Source organism: Camelus dromedarius, chromosome 5 (genome assembly GCF_036321535.1).
Source record: "Camelus dromedarius isolate mCamDro1 chromosome 5, mCamDro1.pat, whole genome shotgun sequence".
Classification (NCBI taxonomy): domain Eukaryota; kingdom Metazoa; phylum Chordata; class Mammalia; order Artiodactyla; family Camelidae; genus Camelus; species Camelus dromedarius.
Genome location: NC_087440.1, coordinates 14,045,062 through 14,068,094, shown reverse-complemented (window position 1 = coordinate 14,068,094; position 23,033 = coordinate 14,045,062). Strand labels below are relative to the sequence as shown.

Genomic DNA, 23,033 nt, shown 5'->3' with positions numbered 1-23,033 from the left:
GCGTCGCTGACGGAGTGGGAACCAGCGCCGTGGAGTTGGGGGAGCCGCTGGCGGGTGGATCCGACAACTCCCTGGGAGGCGCACGCAGGCAGACGGGCGGGTACTGGGAACCGAGCGGCAGGCCGTCCCCGCGGGTCTGTGAAGGAGGTCGCTGGCCCCAGCGGGCGCCAGTCAGGTAAGCCCAGCCCGGTGCTTTCCAGGAAGTCCGTCTGCGGGCGCGGGCTCGGTGTCGCACCGGCCATGGTGGCTGAGGAGGGAGAGGTTGCTGCCTTCCAGCCGCCCGGCTCCGACCTCCTTCCCTACCAGTCTCTCTCTGGGAGCGAGGGGAGGCTGGGGGCTGCTTCGGGGCGGACCCGCCCGGGTAGGAGCCGTGGGACGCGCTGGGCGTCGCCCGCGGTGGAGGCGCGCGAACCCTGAGCTGCTGATGAATCACTCGGGGGCCCGGCCTCGCCGGGTTCGGGACCGGCCCCGTCCCCTCCCGCCTGGAGCCCGCGCGGGCCGCGGCCGTGCGAGCTCGCGGTGCCTGCTCGCCCCTTCCACCCGACTGAAGCGTAGCTTGGGGGACTACCGTCTGAAAGGTTTTTTTCACCAAGACTCCTTCAAAGGCTTCTGCTTAGTGAAAGTTGGAAAAAAGAGGAAGAAAAAAGTACGGCACACCCTTTTTTAAAAAATTGAAATCTGGCTTGTCTTGCGTTTGCTGTTTTGATCTATCTGCTCTTAGAATAAAGTCCTGGCTCCCGCGCAGCACAGCTGGATCCGGCTGTGAAGTCTGTATGTTGGTTTGTTTTGAGGACGTGACTAGGTCGTTATATTTTTGCTTACAAAAGTTGGTGTTTCCTCTGCAAGCCTGCGTTCCGATTACAAACAAGTGAGAAACAGCCGTAGGGTTTTTTTGTTTTGTTTTCTGGGGTTATGTTTGTTTGTTTTGGGTTTTTTTTTTTTTATGTTAAGAATCGCATTTCCATCTTGCCCTTGGCTTCTCTTAAAACCAAAAGTCATCTTGCAGTGAACACTTATCCCAGGAGGTCATACTTGAACAGGAAATAAGCCTATGGAGATTTAAGTTAGTTATGTGCGGTCTTCCTTGGTTTGTAACATTTTCAAGCAGCTCTTGTTTCTCTTTCTGAGAATCCTTCAGATTAATTTTTCAGCGGGTTAAGTTGATTAATTAATTGGCCTGTCCCAATATATATTTGGCTTAGAAAAATAATTTTGTTCAGCCTCAATTACCTTTGCTAGTCTCTCCTTCCTAGTCCTAGGCATCTTTTTACTCTATCACTTAAGAGCCCACAGTCATTTTATTAGAATACTTAGAATCGCCTTTCTAATACATTCCTAGGAAAGGAACAAAAATAATTCAAATGTGAGATCTAGTATATTTTAACTCTTTCAGCTTGCTTGCTTTTGAGCCTCCAGGGTTTCTAGTTTGCTTATATTTAAAATGAGGTTGTTTGATCAGATGACCCCAGGAATGTCAGGCCTAAATATCTGATTTTTAAAATTCATTTATTTTATTCATTTGGGAAACATCGGCCACATCTGTCACTCCAAGCCCTGTGCTAGGCATGAAGAAACAAAAATGAGTTCTTGAGGATGACAATTTTGTTTAATCATGTTGTATGACTCATTCCAAAGTTTTGTGGTGGTCCCTCAAGGCCAGATTACCTGGTAATGAATAACTTCACCTAAAGTTAAATATACATACAGGTCAAATCCCATTACAATGATCGAGTTTCCTCTAATCAGATTTTTCAAGTCTCAGCTGCTGTTCATTTAAATAAAGCACAGGTTCACACAACAGAAAGGGTTTAAATGGTGTAGGGTAGTGCTTCTCAAACTTTAGCATCCATAAATCACCCAGGATCTTGTAGGTTGAAGTGGGGCCCTGGAATCTGTAGGTCAGATGGGGAAAGCTGCAGTTGCAGTGGGAGACCATGCTTTGACTATCAAGGGTTTGAAGATGTTTTAAGGTGTTTATAATGAGCAGTTTAAAGACCAGTGCTGATTGCTGTGATGTGAGAAGGATAGCGATGACTTTTTCCAACTCTTACTTTAAAAAACTAATCCTACTTTAACAAAATCATTTCCTTCACAAGTTTTCTCCTTTTCTTTTTTCTCCTCTTTTGCTCCGTTTCTTCTCTTTTCTCTTTGCTGAATCCTCTCAGCTTTTTTTTTTCTCTTCTCCTCTTCCACCCTCTACTGTTTTCATTCAATTAATTCAGTAATTCACTAATTTAACATGTGTTTTGCCCCATCATGCACGAGACTCTCTTAGGCTCGTGGTGAATACAGATATCGAAGACATGTTTTTTTTTGTCTAGGAGCTCACTGTCTCTGAGATTCAGCTTCTTGATAGTTCAGAGCATTGTAAGAATTGTCTATAGGGAATGAAATCATGCAGTAGGAGTTCAGAGGGAGAGATCTACAGTTATTGGGGGTGGGAAACAACTGAAGTCATCTTTTTTGCACTCAGCAGTCATCTGTTTCCTCCAGGCTATATCCTCTATACTGTCTGAGTGTGTATATGACATAGCTGCATAGAATACAGTAGAATTTCATATATTTATTTATTTGGAACCCAGCATAAACTGGGTATATGAAAATCTGAGCAGAATCCTAGGGTGGTGGGGATGAAAATAGACCTGGACAGAGATGTAGAGGAGGACTCAGTAAAACAGTAGAAAAGGGCTGCGTGGTTTTCACGTGTCACTGCTCCTGTTAATTAGGCTGCATTATCTTTGGAAGATCAAATTAGCTGGCAAATTATTCTTCATGCTTTTCAGTTGCTCTTAAATTTAAATATGTTTGGCTGTCTCTTGATTAAAATAGTTGAGAGCATTGTTCTTTAGGCTGCAGTAGTGGCCAAAGCACCGTTGTCCTTCCTAGCTGACATTCGATTTACATGCCTGCTTATTCTCAGTCAGTTTTATCTGAGACCCTCTAAAGTGACAACTGTAAAATCATATGGAGAGGAATATGGCATAGAAGACAGAAAATTCTACTGGACTTCTCACAGTCCATTAAGTATGTATTGAAACTCTGAAGAAGCAAACTAGATTTACTGTTTATGAAAAATTAAGCATAAACACATATATCTACCTATGTGCATCTATTAGGTGATTTACAATAATGAAGGCATAGAGATGTAAGTAATTAAAAGTGTCAGGTAATTGAACATGTATGTGATATGCTGGAATTTCATTGGAAACAGAATCAACTTGTATTTTGAAGCAGAGTGCTACTTTGTTTTTTTTTTTTTATTGAGATATAATTAACATTCAATGAAATGCACATATCTTAGGTGTCCAGTTTAAGGTGTTCTAACAATTTTATACACTGTAACTTCTACCAAAATGAAATAGAAAATATTTTTATCACCATAGAAAGTTCTCTTGTGCCCCTTTCCAGCCATTTCCCTCACCCACCTTCCAAAGGCAGCCACTTTCTTACTCCGTATTTCTGACACCGTAGGTTTGTTTTGCCTAGTTTTGGACTTGACATAAATGAGCCACGCAGTAGTCTGTGCTTTTCGTGTCTGGCTTCTTTCCTATAACAGTGTTTCTGAGATTAGTCTGTGTTGTGTGTATCAGTGGTGTGTTTTTATCAGTGGTTTGTTCTCCTTTATTGATGAATAGTATTCAGTTGTATGAATATACCCTAATTTGGTTGTTGTTTGTGTGTGTGTGTGTGTGTGTGTTTTGCTTTTTTTTAGGACACAATTAAAATTTGCTTTAAATATTTTTTGAGGGGAGAGGATATACTTCTACTCAATTAAGAGAAACATTTGTATCATCCAGGTTTTTTGTTTTCTTTACACCTGTCATTCCATGAATTCATAGGGAATGGGTTCCAAAAGTTCAGCTCCTTTGCATCTGTTCTCAGGACGTGCGCTTCTCTGGGTGGAGCAGGCTGGCGCTTCAGCTGAACCCACGTATCTTTTTCTTTGGCTTCCTTCCTTTTCTGATCATTTTCCTTCGCATGTTTTAGGAAGTTATCTCTGCTCTTAGACTGCTTCATGTGCTCCGTATGCACATTATCTCTTGGCAAGAATCTTGCCCTTCATTGTTTACAATAATGTCAACAGCGTGCAGGGTAACATGGTAGACTCTTCCAGTTTCGCCATGGGAACATTTGTGGGGCAGTCTTTTCTGAACAGGGCCCATTCCCTTGATGTCTACAATATCACTTGTCTTGTAGATTTGTATGTATGTGGCCAAATGAACAACTCCATGTTTTCTAAAAGGCCTAGAGGACATATTTGTGTTGGTGATTTTGGTGAATTACTGAAGATGACAGCTCCAGCCAAAAGGAAGCCCCATTTGTTTATCTTTTTTCCCTCTTGATAGATATTTGGGCTACTTCCAGATTTGAGCTACTAGGAATAAGGTTGTTATAGACATTCTTTTACACGTCTCTTGTGGATAAATGTTTTTATTTCTCCTGATAAATACCTAGGAGTGGAATTACTGAGTCACAGGGTAAGATGTATGTTGAACTTTATTTAAAAATTGCCAGTTCACCAAAGTGGTTCATATGAGTTCCAGTTGCTCCACATTTTTAATGTTGCCAGATTTTAGTGCTGTCAGCCTTTTTTTATTTTTGCCGTACTAGAGGATGTAAAATGGTACCTCATTATGGTTTTAATTTGGATTTTCCTGATGATTAAGGATATTGAATACTTTGTCATGTGCTAATTGGCTAAATTGTTTTTTATGAAGCATCTATTTGAGTCTTGTACATATTTTTTCATTGGTTTCATTGGTGGTTCATCTTTTTATTGTTGTTTGTGGGAGTTTTTATGAATTTGAATACAAGTCCTTTGCCTGATACATGTGCTGCCAGTATTTTTTACCCAGTCTTTGGCTTTTCTGCTTACTTTCTTAATGATGTTGTGATGAGCAGAAATGTTTTATGGAATCCATTTTATCAGTTTTTAATTTTGTGGTTAGTGTTCTTTATGCCTATCCCCAGGGTTGCAAAGATGTTCTCTGTTTTTTTTCTTAAAAGCTTTCCTGTTCTAGGTTTTACATTTTAGATCTGTGATCCATCTCAAATTAATTTTTGTGTTATGATGGGAGATGGGGGTGTTAGGTTTATTTTCCCTCCATACAGATATCTAGTTTTTCCAGCAACACATGTTAAAAAAAACTTTCTCCAGTAGATTGGCTTGTCAACTTAATTGAAAATCAGCTGAGCTACTTTATATTTCAGTTGTGCTTATACTGTCAGTTTCTTAAGATCTTAGATCTTTAAAACAAACAAAACAACAGCTTTTATGTACCTCTTCCATACTACTAGATTGAGATTGATCCAGAGCTGGTTACCATGTATTTCCTGATGAATTAGCTAATAATGTATTTGAATTTTAAATGGCTTTTCTATGGGTTGAGTTAATGGAGGCAACCTCATTTCAGTAGCAGTTGCAGCCTGAGCAAGTTACAGAGAGCTTATTATTTTTTTGTGTATTGATTTGGTCAAAATAGATGTAAATATATATACATGTATATGTATAAGCCATGCATTTTAGTTTTCATCTTTTTACTACACTACTCCAGTTCAGTCCTTTTTGACACTCAATTCCTGAATTTGTCTTAGAACAATTTCTAAGGAGACAAGTCAGTTCTTTTTTCTTCCAGATTTTATTGATTGACAACACAATAAAATGATAACATTATTTTTAAAAGAAGTTCACCTTAACCATATTACTCTAATGAAACTGTTTCATTTTTCATTTCCTGCCAGGCTTTGCTCATCCACATACATATTTTTATATGGTTGTAATCACAGTGTACATGTCCTTTTCTGTGGTAACCGGTGAGTGCTGTCTTCTGTATGTGGGTCACCTTTGTCATTAAAGTCAAATAAGGCTAGAGATGGAGATGAGACCACTAGGGGACTTAGCAGTGAGAAATCTTGAATTCAAAGCTTAATTGAAATAGAAGCAGAACAAAGTTAAGATTTTCAAAGACAGAGTTATTCTTTATGGAAATGCAGGACAATTTTGGGTTTTTTGTTATTTCTCTCTTTTTAATGTATAATAGCTTTATTGAAATATACTTTAAATACCATACAATTCACCCATTTAAAGTGTACAAGACAATGGATTTCAGTATATTCACAGAATTGTGCAGCCATCACCACAATTCATTTTAGAACATTTTCATCACATCACAAAAAAAAATCCCTTACCTTACCCTTTAGTAGTCACTACCCACTTCCTCCCAGCACCCCCAGCCATAGGCAGCCATTCTGCTTTCTGTCTCTATGAATTTGCCTATTCTGAACATTTCATATAAATCATACAATACATAGTCTTTTGTTACTGACTTCTTTTGCCCTTATACTCTTTTTTTTTTTTTTTTTTTGAGAATAGAAGAGAGGTTTATTAGGGTACAACTCTGCTGTAGGCAACAGCGGACCACACAGATGGGAGGTGCCTGTGTGAGCCTGCCCTTACACTCTTAATAGTTCTTTTTCTTTCTTTCTTTTTTTTTTTGTGAGGATTGTATTTTATTCTCAACTGGTATTTTTGTTGCCTTTAAGAACTTTGCATCTAGACAAATTGTCTTTTTTTGTTTTACTTTTTTTTTTTTAATTGAAGTATAGTCAGTTTACAATGTTGTGTCAATTTCTGGTGATTAGTTCTTTTTGAGAATCATTGAAATACAGGTTAGGTTCCTCCACCCATGTGTGTACTTTTTGACCTGTAGAGATACACTCCCTCAGGTATGTATAGTCAAAACACCTACACCTACTTGCTAAGGAAGAAACACAAACACACCAAGACAAGCTTACAAACTAAGGTAACTGATACACAAAGATAACCCTTTACAAGTAAACAGTTTCACATCCGGGCATATCTAAGCACTGGTATCACTACAAGACACACAAGTGAACACTATTCCTGACGTGTTTGTGAGAAAATGGGTGAAAATGTGGTAAGCTGGGAGGAAATGAGGCCTGAGTGGACAAGAGTGAATGAGAGGGTGGTGGCAAATTGGGTTTATTTCTAAAGCATTCTCCTGGTGTTTAAAACACTTCCTAGAGCTTATAGTTTTTTAAGCCCGGAGCAATTGTCTGATATGTATGTATTATTTCATATGTATATAGACTTGTGGGTAAGATTGTTGTAGTTCCTCAAGCCTATAATATAGCAGCCCCTTTGAGCAGGATATCATTCATTGTAAAGTAGGGAATTTCCATGTGGAAAATTATAGCCAGCAAAATATTTTGGTTCCCTGGGTGTGATGCTGTCATTTTAATGATGAGTTGTTAGGCAGTATTTCCTTGATATGCGTACCAGTGAAAAGAGAGGAGGCCCCTCAGATGTATTCATTATAGGTCTGGCATCCTCAGCCTTTATTCTGGGGCAAGCATGGCAAGATTAGATACAACCCCAGGATTTATTTCTGTTCATGGTGGGCAACTATTAACCCAAGTTAGTATTTTTAAAGAATTGTTCTCTTTTTTTCCTCCCATCTTTGTTTCCTCTTTATTTTAATGGCCACTGGGGTGCTAGATTTGCTTGGCAAGAGAGTGGGAGTGGGTGGGGTGGGATTGGGGACAGGGGGAAGTGGGGAAAACTTAATTTGATTGGGAAATATCAATAAGTGATTATTTAAAAGTCACCCCCCTCCCCTGCTGCCCCTGTTTTTCCACTCATTTGTCCCTAAGATCTGCAGTTTCTTGGAGAAAATCACAGAACCACACACAAATGGACCTTGTCAGATTTGCACATTTTTACCTCTGCAAGGCCTTCAGTGCATCTCGGCCCTTCTGTTAGCTATCAGCATGCCCTCTACACCTGCTTTTTCTTTGCCAGTTTTCTTGAGCCTCCATTCCTCCCCCTGGTCAAACGATCTCTCTTCCTACTCTCCAGGACATTGGACCGCTTCCTAACTGATCTCCTGGGTATAGTTTGCGTTCCACCAGAGGACAGCCCTCATCACCGCGTTCAGCTTCTTAGTTAGCCTTTCCTTCTGCATATCCTCTGCTCTCTCTTTTCCCACTGCCAGATAGGAGTTCTGGCCTATATCTCCTTTTGGGTAGGATACCAGGGGAGCCTCTTCAAAGAACTGTCGTTTGAACTAGTCTCTGAAAGATGTAAAAGGATATGAGCGTGAGAAAAGTGAACAGTGTAATCTGGGGGCTGGAGGCAGAAGAGAGTGGAGTGTTTTACTTTGGCTATAATATGGGGTGTGGGAAGATCATGCCTTCCCCTTTACTTTTCTTCCTGTGCTTTCCCTGGCTCCCTTCCCATCCTCCTCCCACCCCTTTTGAGCATGTACTTTGATCTCTCTACATGGTATACTGCTCCTCCCCCCTCTATCTAGCTACATCTGTCCTTCCCTGACCACCCACGGGAAGTGATCTCTGAACTTCTGTAGCACTAATTGCCAGTACCGTTCTTTTGTCAGTTAATTATATACTGCCTTGATTTAAAAAAGCAAAAACTTTATGTGCATGTCCCATTTTCCCAAATAGAGTTTATTAATAAAGTCAAGGCTCTTAGGTCTCTGGGAACACCACCCACTTAAGCTAGCCTACTAGAAGGTACGATGCCAGGCTTGGGAGTTGTAGTGGGTTGTTAGTTAAGGCAGGCGAGCTCCTTGAAATGAACTAGAGCTGGAACCCAGGGTTGGGCGCTCTGAAAGTCCCTATCCTTCCTCCCTCTGACTGCAGTTTGCATGGACTCTTTGGCTTCTTTCTGTGCCTCTGCTCCATTCCAGGACAGCAATTTGGATTTTTAAAAATACTGTGCATTACAATATTATCTATCTTGATTACTGAATTTCTTGGTGTTCTGTTCAATCTTGCACCTGAAGCAAATGCCCCAGCCCTACTCCATTCTCCTTTATCAACTGGCTTTCTCTTGGCTTCTGCTTTTGCCTTAGCTTCAGCGTAAATGTGACTTTCATTTGCACTGGTGCTTGCTGTGATGCTACCTCCGGATGAGACTGGGTGATACAGGATCTTTCAACTTAGGTTTTGTTTCTCAGCTTTCCAAATTCCTGGAGAAGGACTGGATTTGACCTATCTTGCTTGGGCTAAGGGTACCTCCTGTACCAAACATCTATGGGGTAAGGGGCATTGCTTAGGCTGAGTACTTCACAGCACCCGGGGATGGGTGGTCCCAGACAAGGGGTTTGAGGTTGGTCATCCCCAAATAGCTTACTTTGGTACCAGAGGTCAGAGGGAAGTGACCATGTCTTACAGTTTTTGTGTCTGCACTGCATCTAAGAGATTAACAGCTATAAAGTAGGTGTGTCTCTTATTTAGTATTTGTTTTTTTCTGTGACTCTCTGACCTTTTGACCATTAGGATTAACTTTTGGACATAACAAGCTAATCAGAGCAATAGTTTTAATGTTAAAAATAAATTACTGAAATTTGTTTGATCACTATTTAAAAGATTTCTAGTTTTAGAGCAATTTTTAAACTAGAACTATTTTTAAACATTTTTGAAATTTATTTCTAAGTTGAGAAAGAATAGGGGAATAGAATATTGATAATCAATTAAATAAAAAGTGATAATAAGTCTTAACTGACTCTGCCCCCCCAGCCCAATTAGGATATGGTAAAATCAGATAGTCTCATCTTTGATCTCAAATCTGAGTCCCACACCCTTATTTTGTTATACATTTAGTATCTGCTTTGTTGCAGGCACAGTGTTGGGCTGATAATATAAAACTAAGTGCCTGCCCTCAAAGGGCTCACAGCTTATGAGGAAACAACTGATTATAATATGATGAGATAAATATTGATAGAAGTGTGAGCAGACGGGTGACTTAATACCTCTCTTTATTGCTTTTTTTGTATACATTCGTCTCTCACTTTTTTTATATTCTCTTTTTCAGTCTTCATCTCTCTCACCCAGTCTCTGCCATTCATTATCTGTGTTATATGGATTACAGTATAGTAATATCTCATTTACCTAGCATGAAGTAATGAAGTATTCCTTCATTTGAAGACAAGGACTTTACTAGCTAAAATTTATCAGACACTTGCTCTTTGTCAAGAACTGTTCTGAGTGATTTGTATGTATTCATTTGATGGATTAATATATCAGCCCCACTAGTTAGGTACTATTATTATTCTTATTTTACAGATGAGAAAGTGGAGAGACAAAAGGTAGTTCACTATCTTGCCCAGGATTACAAATAGAAAAGCTGTAAGAAGGTGATCTTTTTAAAAAATTGATTTTAGATGTCATTTCTGGTGAAATGCATTCTAAAGCTTTTCCTGGTCTTCTTAAATGAGGTTCTTCAAACTCAATTTAACCACGATGATTTGGAGAATGTAGTATGTAGAATTCATTGTGTGCATCAGGTACTATTGTGTGCTGCTGACTTGCCTTCTGAGGTTTATAGGCTATTGGTAATTACATTAAATTGTCCCCCACTTTCATGTTTTAGTTACTTTATAGTTTTTCCTTCTCTCTTCCCTCCAGCTGTGGCTTCTTGTTGCCAGTTACTGTCATTTCAGTAACTTGCTTCTGTAAATGTGTAGTGTGTAGTGACATGGTAGGAAGTATTTTATAGAGGTAGTATGATACAGTGTAAAAAGCGTGGATTTTGGGGTGAGGTTCACATCTCACATTCATTGTTGAGAAAGAAGTTATGTGTCCTTGGGCAGACTCTTTATCCTGATCCTCAGTTTATTCATCTATGAAATGGGGATAGCAACTTCTGGAGAATTTATTATAAGGAGATGCATTTGATATAGTATCTGGTGCATAAGAGGTATGCAAATAAAAATTGATTCCTTTATTTTTATCTTCATTATAATGGAACATGGCATATGGCCCCGTTGTTACTCTGAGAAGCTCAAGTAAATGAAAGAAATTTGTTTCTCAGATGTAAGAAAGATATAGACAGTTTTATTCTGTCACTTAAAAATATTAGTTTACAGGTGGTACATAAGTGTTAATTTGAGAAGTATTATCCTAAATTCCTATTTTGGGTCCTTGTACTAAGCTATCAGCAACCTCTCCTCTGCATTAAATTAAGTTGCCTTTTACTTCTTCCTGTGTGGCTTTCTTTATTTCCCCTTGTTTGCTATTAAAGGAAAAATATCCTTTAGCCCTTTTTGAAAGAACCTATGCCAAGGCAGACTTTATGACCTTGGGGGAGGTAAACTAAGCTTCTTGGCCAATAGCAGTGATTTCTAAGACTTCCTTTCTTTCATCAGTTCTGCTTTTTTTCAGCTACCACCCATCTTAAATAGTCATTTGTTTTTCTTTGCACCCCCACCCCCTTCCATTTTTCCTTTCGCAGAAACCATCCCCACTAGCTGTGTGGTTCTCATTCTTTCAGTAGTTTAATATGATTTGAGTTTTATTGTATGTGGATATGTATGTCTCAAAGACTATATTCTGGTAATTTTCATTGTTTATAGGAAACTCTCCTATGTTAATATGATAAAAAAAAATTTCAGTTTTTGCACCAGAGGTTTTGTGTCTTCTGTCTTGAAACCCTAATAAAAACCTGCAATACTCTCTCCTTACTGGACTGTCAGATGGTTCACCACATGAAAATAAATACTCCAGCTCAAGTCACCAAAATTTTTTTTAAACAGTTACTGAGGCATAATTTATGTATCATAAAATTCATACATTGTAAGTATATAATTCAATAATAGAAAATAACTTTATCTATCCCATACTCTTTAGCGCTGTCTTTAGTCTGTAAGAGAACAGTCATCTTGCCCTTTCCCCTTTTTGTTCGCAGGATCCCTTTCAGTGAGTTGTGTGGGTGTTGTGCCTGGCTGCCACCTGTTTCCTTACAAGTACGTCACCTGTTGGTTATTGCTTCAGTTATTCATTCTGGATGTCATAGAACCTCATTAACAGTGAGTTCTCTACAGTTAGGACACAGGGTCAAAGTGGTGGGACAGTGCTCCTTTTTGCCATTAGCCGAGGGAACTCATTCTCTCATCTTAGTTATTCTCCCCCTGATGAGAACTGTACTCTAACTCCAGGGCTCTCCATCTTTTTGGTTGGTCCTGTGTCTCCCACCTCCCCCTTGACACCTCAGGACACGTTATGCAAACTGTAGGTGTGTGCCTCCTCAAAGATTATAGCTGTTTCTCCGTGTTAGTGTGAAAATTAATATAATTGCTATAGCAAAGCATGGTATATCCCCAGTCCCCTGAAATTGGTTAGAGTAAAACAAATGCTATCCCTGAAAATCACAACTGTGCTGTTTCTCTGAAGCTGTGTATGAAATGCTTCACTGTGCAGGCGTGAGGTGTGGTCCACTGGGGAGCATGCGTTCACAGCAGGCGAACACCCGAATCAATGGCAAGTACTGGGGCTAAATGGTGTGGTGCATCCTGACCATGGTTGACCTTCAGAGTGAAAGATTGAGTAGGGTTGGAGGAGCTAGGAAAGGCTTTGGAGAACCTGGACTTGAGCTAGTCTTTGAAGGGTGTGCAGAGTTTGGATAGAATGGAGAAGTGAAGTTTGGGGCTGAGGTAGGGAGGATTGTTGAGGAGAAGTGCAGACCATCATGGGAAACAAAGGAGGCAAAGAGGTGCAAGTGAATTCAGAATATTTGTGAGACCCTGAGGAAGCCAGCCTGATTAGAGCCCAGGATTCCTAGTGATTGTTAATGAAAGTAGGAAGGTGGAGTTTTATCAAAATCACCCAAGAAACTGTCAAAATAGAAGCACGTATAAGCACAAATAAGAAAAAATTCTCAGCAAAGGGATGAAATGTAAGAGCACTGTTTCTGGAGGCATATAGTCAGGTGACTGTGAGCAAGGTCATCAGGCAGGAAAGCAAAAGCTTAGAGTCAGGCAAGGACTCTGCTTGTCCCTGGGAGCATTGTTTTTACTTCCTGTCTTTATAAGGCTCCAGAAATTTCCCTGGGTACTGGAACCATTCCTAGGAAAGGGCAGGGTCCAGAAACACAAAGCTTTGAAGGCCTGCACAGGACTTCAGAACAGTTAAAATGATCTCTCTTGATATTTCCTTAGAGAAAAGGAAAAAACACCCAACACTGGCCCAACCCAAGTTTCAGAGTTTCAATTTTTTTATACAGGGCCTTTGGTCCCAAGCTGTGGAGCTTGGGAGAATATATAATTATATGTCTCTTTGAACAATTTTTACTATTGTTCATATAAATCATTAGGTTTTTTTCAACTTAATTAATGTTCTGAAATTATTTTCATGGGGCTCTTTGATGGCTAATGCTTTTTATTGTTTTGCTTTTCCACCAAAGCACTTTTTGCTGTTACCTGGGGATGGCATGCGTAATATTTGTTACTGTTTTTTCATACATGGCAGTAAAATGCAACAAATGATTAAGTTCTTTAAATTAAAAACAAAATGAATGCACATAATACAGAACTCAAAAGGGACCACTGGATATCTAGCGAACACTCTCCCTTTATTTTTAGCTCTCTAGTTTGTCTCAGGTTCTTGTGGATCCTTCCAGAGTTATCCACAAGGCACTTATTTTTAAAAGTTGAGTCATCTTAGACTTTTAGGTTTGGAAGGCCCATAGGGGTCATTTGTTAACCATTACTGTTTCTTGTGGTAATAGAGAAAAGTAGGCAAGATTTGAGGAATGGACCTGGATGAGGGAATGGGGTTGAGTGACCTCTCTAAAATTTCTTAGAATATCACCATCTGAAATTAAAGCGTTTATGAAGCCTGTTGTCCAAAGTTCTCTTCCCTAAATTCCAAATCTATTTTTCTAATCTGTTTTCCTTGTTCTAAAGTCTGATATCTTCCAGTACTGTCCTACACTTGAGTGTCTTGGTTTTAAATTTTAATTAAAATAGAGACAGTAGATTAGATACTTTTAAATTTATTTTTAAAAAAGAAAATGAAACAAAGAACAAGGCAGAAGTCCATGTGCTACTTTATACTTTATTACTATATTAATAAAATTTGTATTTAAATTTGTGATTAAATTTTTTGCATTCATTCCTATGATTTATGATGTATTGGGAATTCATGTTTTCATAGAAGCATTTCTAATTTTATTATGGGAAAATAGGAAATGATCTGTAAAAATTTGCTTTATTTGGCAACTTTTCAGGAAAGCATTTATTAATATGGTCATTCCACTTTAGCTTCTTTTTCCCTAGTTCATAAAAACCTTGGCCCATGTTTGACTTCATTATTTACTTTTTTTGCTGCTTATCTGTTCTGGTTTTTCAAGTCACTTTTATTTCACTTTAGTATTTTTGTGCTTAACTATCATGATTCAGCTGTCATATTTTTCCTTTCTTCTTACGCATTATTCATCTTGGCAGTGATGAGGAAGAGTTACCATTTTTTTCCTCCATGATTGGGTTAAATATTGCTTCCGTAAGATGATAGGCTTTGAGAGTTAGAAGAGACCTGAAGCCATGGAGCCCCGGTATGAAGTCTATGAATAGGCTTCTTTAGGCAAATAGAATTTGCCACTTCTCATCTGTTGGTAGTGGCTGCCTAAGGACGGAGGCAGAATTTACACTCACTGGGGAAAAGGCTGTTTGATTTGCCTTGTCTATCGTGGACCTGGAGGAGCCTGGTCAGAACTGGGGCATGTATTGGTTATTCTTCATCTAGTCTGGGAAAACTGAGAAGTGAAGTAACTTGCTCAAAGTCACGGGGTCCGAAGTCCATAGATCTACTGACTCCCAGCTCAATGCCAGGAGCCAAGTGCTAGGCTTTTACTCCTTAAGAATTCTGGAGTTCCTTCTGGATGCTTTGTTTTGCTTTGTTTTTCCTCCTTGAGTGGTAATTGAATTCTATCAAGTATTTTAATTTGTCGCAGTTTGTTGTATCTTTAGGAAAGACTCAGAAGTATTCATCAGACAGTCTAAAGGTAGAGGATTCTCCTTATTCTAGCAAATAAAGGGGGTTTGAGTTATATCGTCTAGCTAAAAATAACTTTTTTCATTTTTTTAAGACTGAAAGACTTACTATCTTATCCTTATTACAATCCAACCAGACCCACCCTCCCAAAAAGGGGGGGAGTAGAATTTTATTAGAAAGAATGAATTTATTAGAGCAAGATCAAAACAAAACCTGATCTAGAAGGATTAAAACACTAGCAAAATAAGATAAGGTAGGGAGATACTTTAATTACTTTTTATTTTAGACATTTATGAACTATACTATCTGGTATTTTGGCCAAGATCGTGCATTATTTTGCATTTGCAAACACAAATAACACCATACACAACACAAATAATAGTAGCTATATACTGTGTGTATGTTAGTATTTATTTTATGATCACTGATTTGGGAAATCTTCATATTAAAAAGTATCCTCTGACATTTTCCACATCTTGTTGGCTTATTTTGGTGGTTTAGATTAGTTCTGGTAATCCCTTAGGGCACTTTCATCTCGTGTTTTGCCAAAACTTTGCCTTTTTAAAGTCTCTAGAATGCTGGGACAGCTTTCCTACAAAATACTTTGATGACTTATTAACTATGAATCAGCAGGTCTGCAAGTATTGCCAACAGCAATTAGGTACATCTTCATCGAGGCACATTTTGTTGAGAATAGTTGATTTCTCCCAGAGTAGTTTCCTCATTTGGAGGTCTGTTTTTCTATATAAACACATTTTTTTGTTGAACAGTGATGCACTTCTTAATCCTTACTGTGGCACAACTGTTGTTACATAGCATTGCTAGAGAACAGGTTCTGCATACCCACGGATGTAAAAAGGGAGTGGAGAAAGAGAAGAGACATCCATCCCAGTGATGGGTTCTTTTCAGTGTGCCACCTGTGCTGTGCTCTTACGATTTAAGGTGGCAGGCGAGGGTCTGAGGGAGAATCAGATTTACTTTCACTATATGCCCAACTTTACTGGTCACCACTTTTGCATATTGAAAGAGTTCAACAGTGTCTCTAAAGAAAACTTTTAAAGTGTTGAGTTTGAATCTACATTTAACATTAACCCTACAATTGAATGTTACAGTCTCTGTGCCCTGTTTGTGCCATGTCTTTGATTCCTGAGATCTTTTAAATTCCAGTTTGAGGAATGTTCATAAAGTGGGGAGAGAGAACAACAATCTGTTCAATGCAATTTTCTGAAATTCTTTCCCCCTCCTTCCCGTGGCCCCCTTCCTCTCCCTGTGCCCTACTCTTCTCCAGTCCAGTGCCTCCCTTCCCCAGGACAGCACATTAAATGTGACAGGCTCTTAGTCAATGTATACAAATATATATTCATTTGAAGATGGGGAAATTGGTAAGGTTGAGAAAGAGTATTTCAGAATGATGGAAAAACTCTGGTCTAAAGTCCAGGAAGAGATGAAACTGAGGAACAGTGTTGCCGTTCACCTTTTGTTCACTGCATAAAACTCAGTTTGATCTCGGCATGATTTCTTTTAGACCTAGCCTAGTTTATTTTAGAATTTTGTATATAGTTCAGTGCTTACTAACTCAGTGTATTAAGACAAATTTTGCAAGAGGAAGAATGAGTCATAACGATACTTCCTTTGGGAGGGAAAGAGAAAGAAAATCCTCGGTCTGTACATTATATACTTGGAATGGATTCAGCATTTTGATTGATGGTTAAGCACTGATAAGCTTTCCCTGCAAGCCACCTCATATCATATTTGGTTTTGTCCACAGTATAACTGGTAGAAGGATCTTTTAGGTTAACCAGCAGAGATAAGGAGCTCTGTAACTTTATTATCCTGAGAGACTTATTGTCATTTCTATTTCAAGATTTTTTTGAGTTTGCAACAACTTTTAGAAAAGCTTGAACATTTCCTAGTCTACCCAGTCTATTAAACAAACAAACCAAAAAGACGACTGAAAAACATTTGGTGGTAAGAAACTGGGTATGCTAAAGGGTGTGGCTGGTGTGGCATTTATCTAAGCACAGAATGGGTTCTTCTCTGACCTCACCTTGTATCTCTGATGCTGCAACTCCACCGAGAAGAATAAAAAGAGAGGAGGTGGGCTACGACTGGGAGGCGGTTTGACTGCTTGGAGGTAGAAAGGGAAGTGGAGGTATTATTCACATGGGAGCCACAAAGTCTTTCAGTAGAGTCTTGAAAGATTGAAGTGGTATGAGTAACCTCTGAAGTATTTCTCTTAATAGTCACAAAATGGCTGCTTTATACTTCAAGGTTGCCCTCATTAACCTGCTTCCAATTAAATCTATTCTTTGTTCTGGCCCTAACAAGTTTTTTCTGGACTACCCTCAGACTTCAGACTTTATTTTCTTTTCTTGTTCTTTTGAGATCTGTAGATCCCAAAATAAATCAACATGACATCAGTAGCAATGGCAGGAAAGACAGGGCTACTTAGCTAATCTCATACCTGTTGAGGGTTAGTAAGTTTCCAGAGAACTTTTACACAGAATAGTCAACCACTGTTTTCCCAAACTTACGTGTGCAGAGCAACTACCTCACTCAGATCTATGTCCACATCTGGTCAACCATAGCATCCTAAGAACTCCACAAAAATCATTAGTGTACTGCCTTTTAGCTTCATTGTATAGAAAGGCAGTGAACAGAATAGAAGGATAGATTTAGCATCCAATTTATTTCCTTTAAAAAAGTATTGTTATTGCAAAAGTAATACACATTATATACAACTAAAATAAAATGGTTTTCATTTTTTAGAAGGTAAATACTATATGCATAATGCTTTGAATGCAGTGAACATTAAGAACATTTTTTGATTATAATTAGTGTTACCTAGAATCATAAGCTCATAAAAGGGAAATGGGACTCCTAAACGCCCTTGCAGTTGAGGATTGGCTGCACATTATCCTTGACAGATATTCATACTCAGCTTGTGCTTTAGCAATGCCAGGAATAAATAGATAACTTTCTTTACTCCCACCTTCTCCAATGAAGAAAATGTTCCTCAAACCAACAGAGATGAAACTAAAGGCTGACATTAAATAGGAGAGCATTTAGTTGCTTTAAATTTTAAAATCTCCAGGTAGAGATAACTTATTTTAAAATTGTTTCCAGATTAATTCTGAAACCAGGCCCAAACAAAAAAGAAAAAAAGAATGTTGATTTGAAATTTTTTAACCAAAGCAAATTGAAGCAGATACTTATCAAGTTTTGGATGGTGAACCACATTCAATTCAAAAGACTAGTGGATATATTTATCTAGAGGAAATATTTTGATCCTAACTACTATTATCTAATATATATCAACATTGAAATACTTTTATTTTTTAAAGATAAACATATGTAGGGGGGAGGGTATAGGTCAGTGGTAGAGTACGTGCTTAGCATGAATGAGGTCCTGGGTCCAATCCCCAGTGCCTCTGTTAAAAAAATAATAAATTTAAAAAATAAATAAATAAACATGTAATCACTGAATTTTCTTTAGCGTGAAAGGATAATGAGACTACCAGTGAGTAGTCAATATCTGAAACAAAAAAAAGACAAAGCTGAGCTTAATACCTACTTTAATAAGAGAGAGCTATGCTGGCTAGGCACCTTCTCTGAGCAGAGGAGACCAATTTCTCATACAGGGTTTTTGGGAAGAGTGGAATTCTGGGACTGGCAAACTTTCTGAGGCCATAGTGACCTCATCTGCAGAAGCATAATTATTTGAGTCTGTTGATTGGTTGGCTGGCACTCAGAGGAGTGTTTACTGGAGTGAGTCTCTTCCTCATTGGTGGACCTTCAGAAGTGAGAGGCTTATGGTGATCGATTGCCTTGCAAAGGCAAATCGTTGATTTTTGTTGTTGTTGACTAATACTTGTTACTGTGGCTACAGAAAAATCAATTTTTTCTATGTTTGTGGGAACTTTAATTCTCAATATAAAATACATGTAATTACTTGTATAAAGCAAGCATATACTTAAAATATTTTTGAGGTGTAACTTAAAGGAAGAACATTTTAAGTGGACAGCTTAATAAGTTTCTGCATATGTGTATACTTGGGTAACTATCACCCAGTTCAAGATATAGTACATTTTCATTAACCTAGAATGTTCTCTAATACCCTCACCTAGCTATTCAGTACCCCTCTTAGCTATTCTGATTTCCAGCCCCATGGACTTGTTTTGACTGTTCTTGAATTTCATGTATGTGGAAGCATGTAGTATGTATTATTTTATGTCTAGCTTTTTATATTCCTTGCAGCATAATGCACGTGAGATTCATTCATGTTTTGCATATATAGTTGTTCTTTAATACTAGGTAATATTCTGTTTTATGACTCTTCTGCAATTCATTTGTATATTCTCTTGGAAATGGACATTTGGGTCATTTTTAGTTTGGAGGTATTATAACGTCTTATTAACACAAACACTATTTCTCTTGGTTATATGGCTAGGAGTGAAATTGCTACATCATTGTGGTATGGGTATGTTTAGTTTTGGTAGATACTACCAAATAGTTTCCCAAAGTGGTTGAATCAATTTGTACTCCATTAGCAAATTATGAGTTTCAGTTGCTCCACATCCTTGTCAACACTTGGTATTGCCACTCTTTTTTATTTTAGCCATGCCGGTAGGTATACGTATTTTTATTTTTAAAAAGGCAAATTTGAAGGAAAAAAGCCTATGCCATTTCAGCAATTTAACATGAGAAACTTAAAAATACAGCGTTAGCTGGTTTAATCAAGTATTAACTTTCCTATTAATTCTTAGCCTAATTTATTTATTTCTTTAAAAATAAGCCTTGATTTATTTCTTAAACAGCTTCTTAACTTAGATCTGATCTAGGAAGAAACATCCTAAGCAAAGCTACTGTCACTGTAAAGTTAAGACATTAGTGTTTCAATAACCGTGAATGAATGACTCTAGGTTAACTTAAGTGACTTTCAGTTTACCCTTAGATAATGAATCAGTAAATATATAGCATGTCAGATAATAATATAGAGGGAAATACAGGATAAGAAAATAGAGATTGCCTGGTGCAGTAGTTCAGGGGGCCTGTGGGATATTTTATATATAGTGGACAGGGAAGTCCTTTCTTATCAGTTGACATTTAAGCACAGACCTTAAAGAAGAGAGAGAACAGGTCATTTAGCTGTTCTAGGGATGAGTTTTCCAGGTAGAAGGAACATCAAGTGCAGAAGCCCTCAGGCGGGAGTGCGCCTCGTTTGTCAGAGGAAGAGCAAGGTCAGTGTTGCTGAGGTCTTGTGAGCAAAGTGGTGAATGGTTGGAGATGAGTTGGGGCTTGAGGGGGCTCATGTAGGGTCTTGTGGACCATTGTAAGGTCATCTGGCTTTTATTCAGATTGAGATAAGATGCCATTAAAAGATTGTGAGTAGCGGAATTAATGGAATCTGACTAGTTCACACACAAACTTGTGTACACATGTTCATGGACACTTTATTTGTAATAGTCAAGAACTGTCTTTCACCATCTAAATTGTTAGACTGCAAAAAATACATACCATGGAATCCAGTTTAAAAAGTGAACTGTTGATACACGGCAACTTGGATGAATCTTTACATATTTATGCTTAGTGATAACAGCCAATCCCTAAGGTTACATATGATGCTATGCATATAGCATTTTTTAAAATGACTTAATTTTAGAAAAGGAGGGCAGATCAGTTGTTTGCCAGGGGTTAGAGAGGGGCATGAATGTGGTTGTAAAAAGACAACATGAATCTTTGTGTTGTTGAAACTGTTCAGTTTCTTGACTGTGGTGGTGGATACACAAATCTAAAAGGTAATAAAATTGTATGGAACATACTACATACAGGTATACACACATATGAGAACAAGTAAAACTGGGGAAATCAGAATAAGATCAGTGAACTATATCAATGTCAATATGCTCATTGTGATATACTATAGTTTTACAAAATGTTACTGTCGGGGGAAACTGGACAGCATGTTCAAGGAATCCCTCTGTGTTGTTTCTTCCAACTGCGTGAGAATCTCTAACTCTTTCAATAAGAACTTCAGTTAAAAACAATAAGATAGCTCTGGTACCTTTGCAGCAGATAGACTGTAGACTGTATGGGCATTAGAGTGGGGGCAGGAGCCTGAGTTAGGAGGCGATTGCAATAACCCAGGAAAGAGATGATGATGACTTGGACCAGAGGGGAAGCAGTGGAGATGGTAAGACGTGATGTTTTAAAGATAGAGCCAAATGTTTGATGGATCAGATGTGGAGTGTGAGAGAACTCACAGTTAATTCCAAGAGTTGTAGACTGAGCAACTAAAAGAATGGAGTTGCTGTTAATTAAATGGTAAAAACATGGCAAGAGCAGGTGTGGGGGAGAAAATTAAGAGTCTGTTTTGTACATTCACTTTTGAGATATCTGTTATCCATCCAAGTAGAGATGTGACAGAGGTAGTTATTTTTAAGTCCAGAGTTTGGGAAAGAAGGCCAAATTGGAGCTGTAAATGCAAGAATTGTCAATGTATGAAATCACCTAGGGAGTGAGTATAGAAAGAGAAGCTGCCCAAAGAACTAAGTCCTGGGGGGCACTCCAGCATTTAAAGGTAGGGAGAACGAGGAGGAACTAGCAGAGGAGAATAGGGTGGGGCAGCCAGAGAGATAAAGGGGGACCAAGAGAAAAATCAGTGTCCCCATGGCCAAGTAAGAAAAGTTTTTTAGGATGAAAGGATTGATCTGTTGTCAAATGCTGCTTCTCATAGGTCTTGTAAGACGAAAACTAAGAGGTGACAGTTAGATTTGGCACCAGGCAGGTCATTGCTGACAAGGTCAGTTTGGGTGGAGTAAGTGCTGGGAATGAAAGCCAGGTTGGAGAAGGTTTAAAAGAATAAGAGGGAGAGGACTTGGGGTACTGAAAACAGACTGTTCTTTCAAGGAGTTTTGCTATAAAGAGGAACCAAGAAGTAGCCTGTAGGGGGACATGAAGGGTCTGGAGGGGGATATGAAATCAAAGGAATGTTTGTTTTTAATTTGGGAGATACATACAGTCTCTGTGCTGATGGGCATGGTCCCATAGAGAAAGGGCACAATTATTGGAGTGATCTTGAATAAATGAGCATGGGTGAGATCTGGTTACAGGTAATGTGATTGGCTTTAGATAAGAATCTGGACAGCTTATCTATAAAAACAAGAGTGAAGGTAGAGTTCATGGGTACAAATTCAGGTCAGGTGATAGACCATAGCAGTGGGAGTGTAGATGTCCTTTTATGATTGCTTCTATATTCTCAGTGAAATATTAAGATAGTGTCTTCAGCTGAGAGTGACAGATAAAACTATTAAAGATTTGAAGGAAAAGAAGAGGTAAAATAGCCCTGTACGATAGTGGGAGAGTGTGGGAGAGTGACTGGACTAGGGAAATGCAGTGGGAATACTAGGCAGCACTCTTTGATGTTAGTGGTGACAAATATTAAATATGGCCGGTCAATTTGTGTGTTTTTCTCCTATTTTATCTGCCACCCTGGCAGATTTTATCTGAGGAGTAAGAAGAGTGTTTTAACCAGGATTGGGGTTTTGCTAGAGGAGGAGTTCCAGAGAGGGAAGATCAAAGAAATTGAGAGTTAGGGAGGGGTACAATTATTGGTAATGATTAGAACTAGGTTACAAGCGTCGGGATGTAGAGTGGAGGTAGGGCGGAGCACTGGATCATCAGAAGAGAGAAAGAAGGCCAGGGAACTCAGAGACTAGGTGTTGGAAGGGTCAGTTATGTGGATGTTGAAATCACAGTGATTACTGGTGCCAAATTAATGATCATCTCTTCCTCAGCAGTTTGACTATAAGTATTATAAGTCCTGGAGAAAAAATAAGTTAGGAGCAGTAATGGTGTAATATTTCTTTTAAATCATGGCAGATTATTTGCTCGTTTCACTTTTTAGAGTCAGCTCTTTGCAAAAGATGATACCAGATACAGTGTTAACAAAGACATGTGCTTTCGTTTAGCCTACAAATACATTTAAAGCCCACAGCCAGCAATTGTTTTATTTAGTAATTTTTAATTGGTTTATTTATCTAGTTTAGCTAATTTGATACTGTTATGGATTTGTTCAAAATTTGTTATATTAGAACAGTTCACAATATGGACCTCAAAACAAGCCATTATGAAAATATTAACCAGAACCTTTTTTTAGACCTAGAAATATAGATGGCAAAGGACCATGTTCAGCTCTTTAGAAAAAATAGATATGGAATTTA

At 38.5% G+C, this 23,033-nt stretch overlaps 1 protein-coding gene across 4 annotated transcripts in view; it reads left to right on the top strand.

Annotated features, from left to right (window-relative positions):
* TMOD3 (tropomodulin 3) overlaps positions 1-23,033 on the top strand; it is a 69,686-nt gene continuing 46,653 nt past the window's right edge. Inside the window, exons 1-2 of one of the 4 annotated variants that reach the window (XM_010977171.3) lie at positions 2-175; positions 11,729-11,786. The gene's annotated coding sequence lies outside the window, so the exon portion shown is untranslated. Of the gene's footprint in view, positions 176-11,728; positions 11,787-11,828; positions 11,850-23,033 lie in introns of those variants that run through there. The other 3 variants (XM_064485596.1, XM_010977172.3, XM_064485595.1) reach the window with 3 other exon arrangements.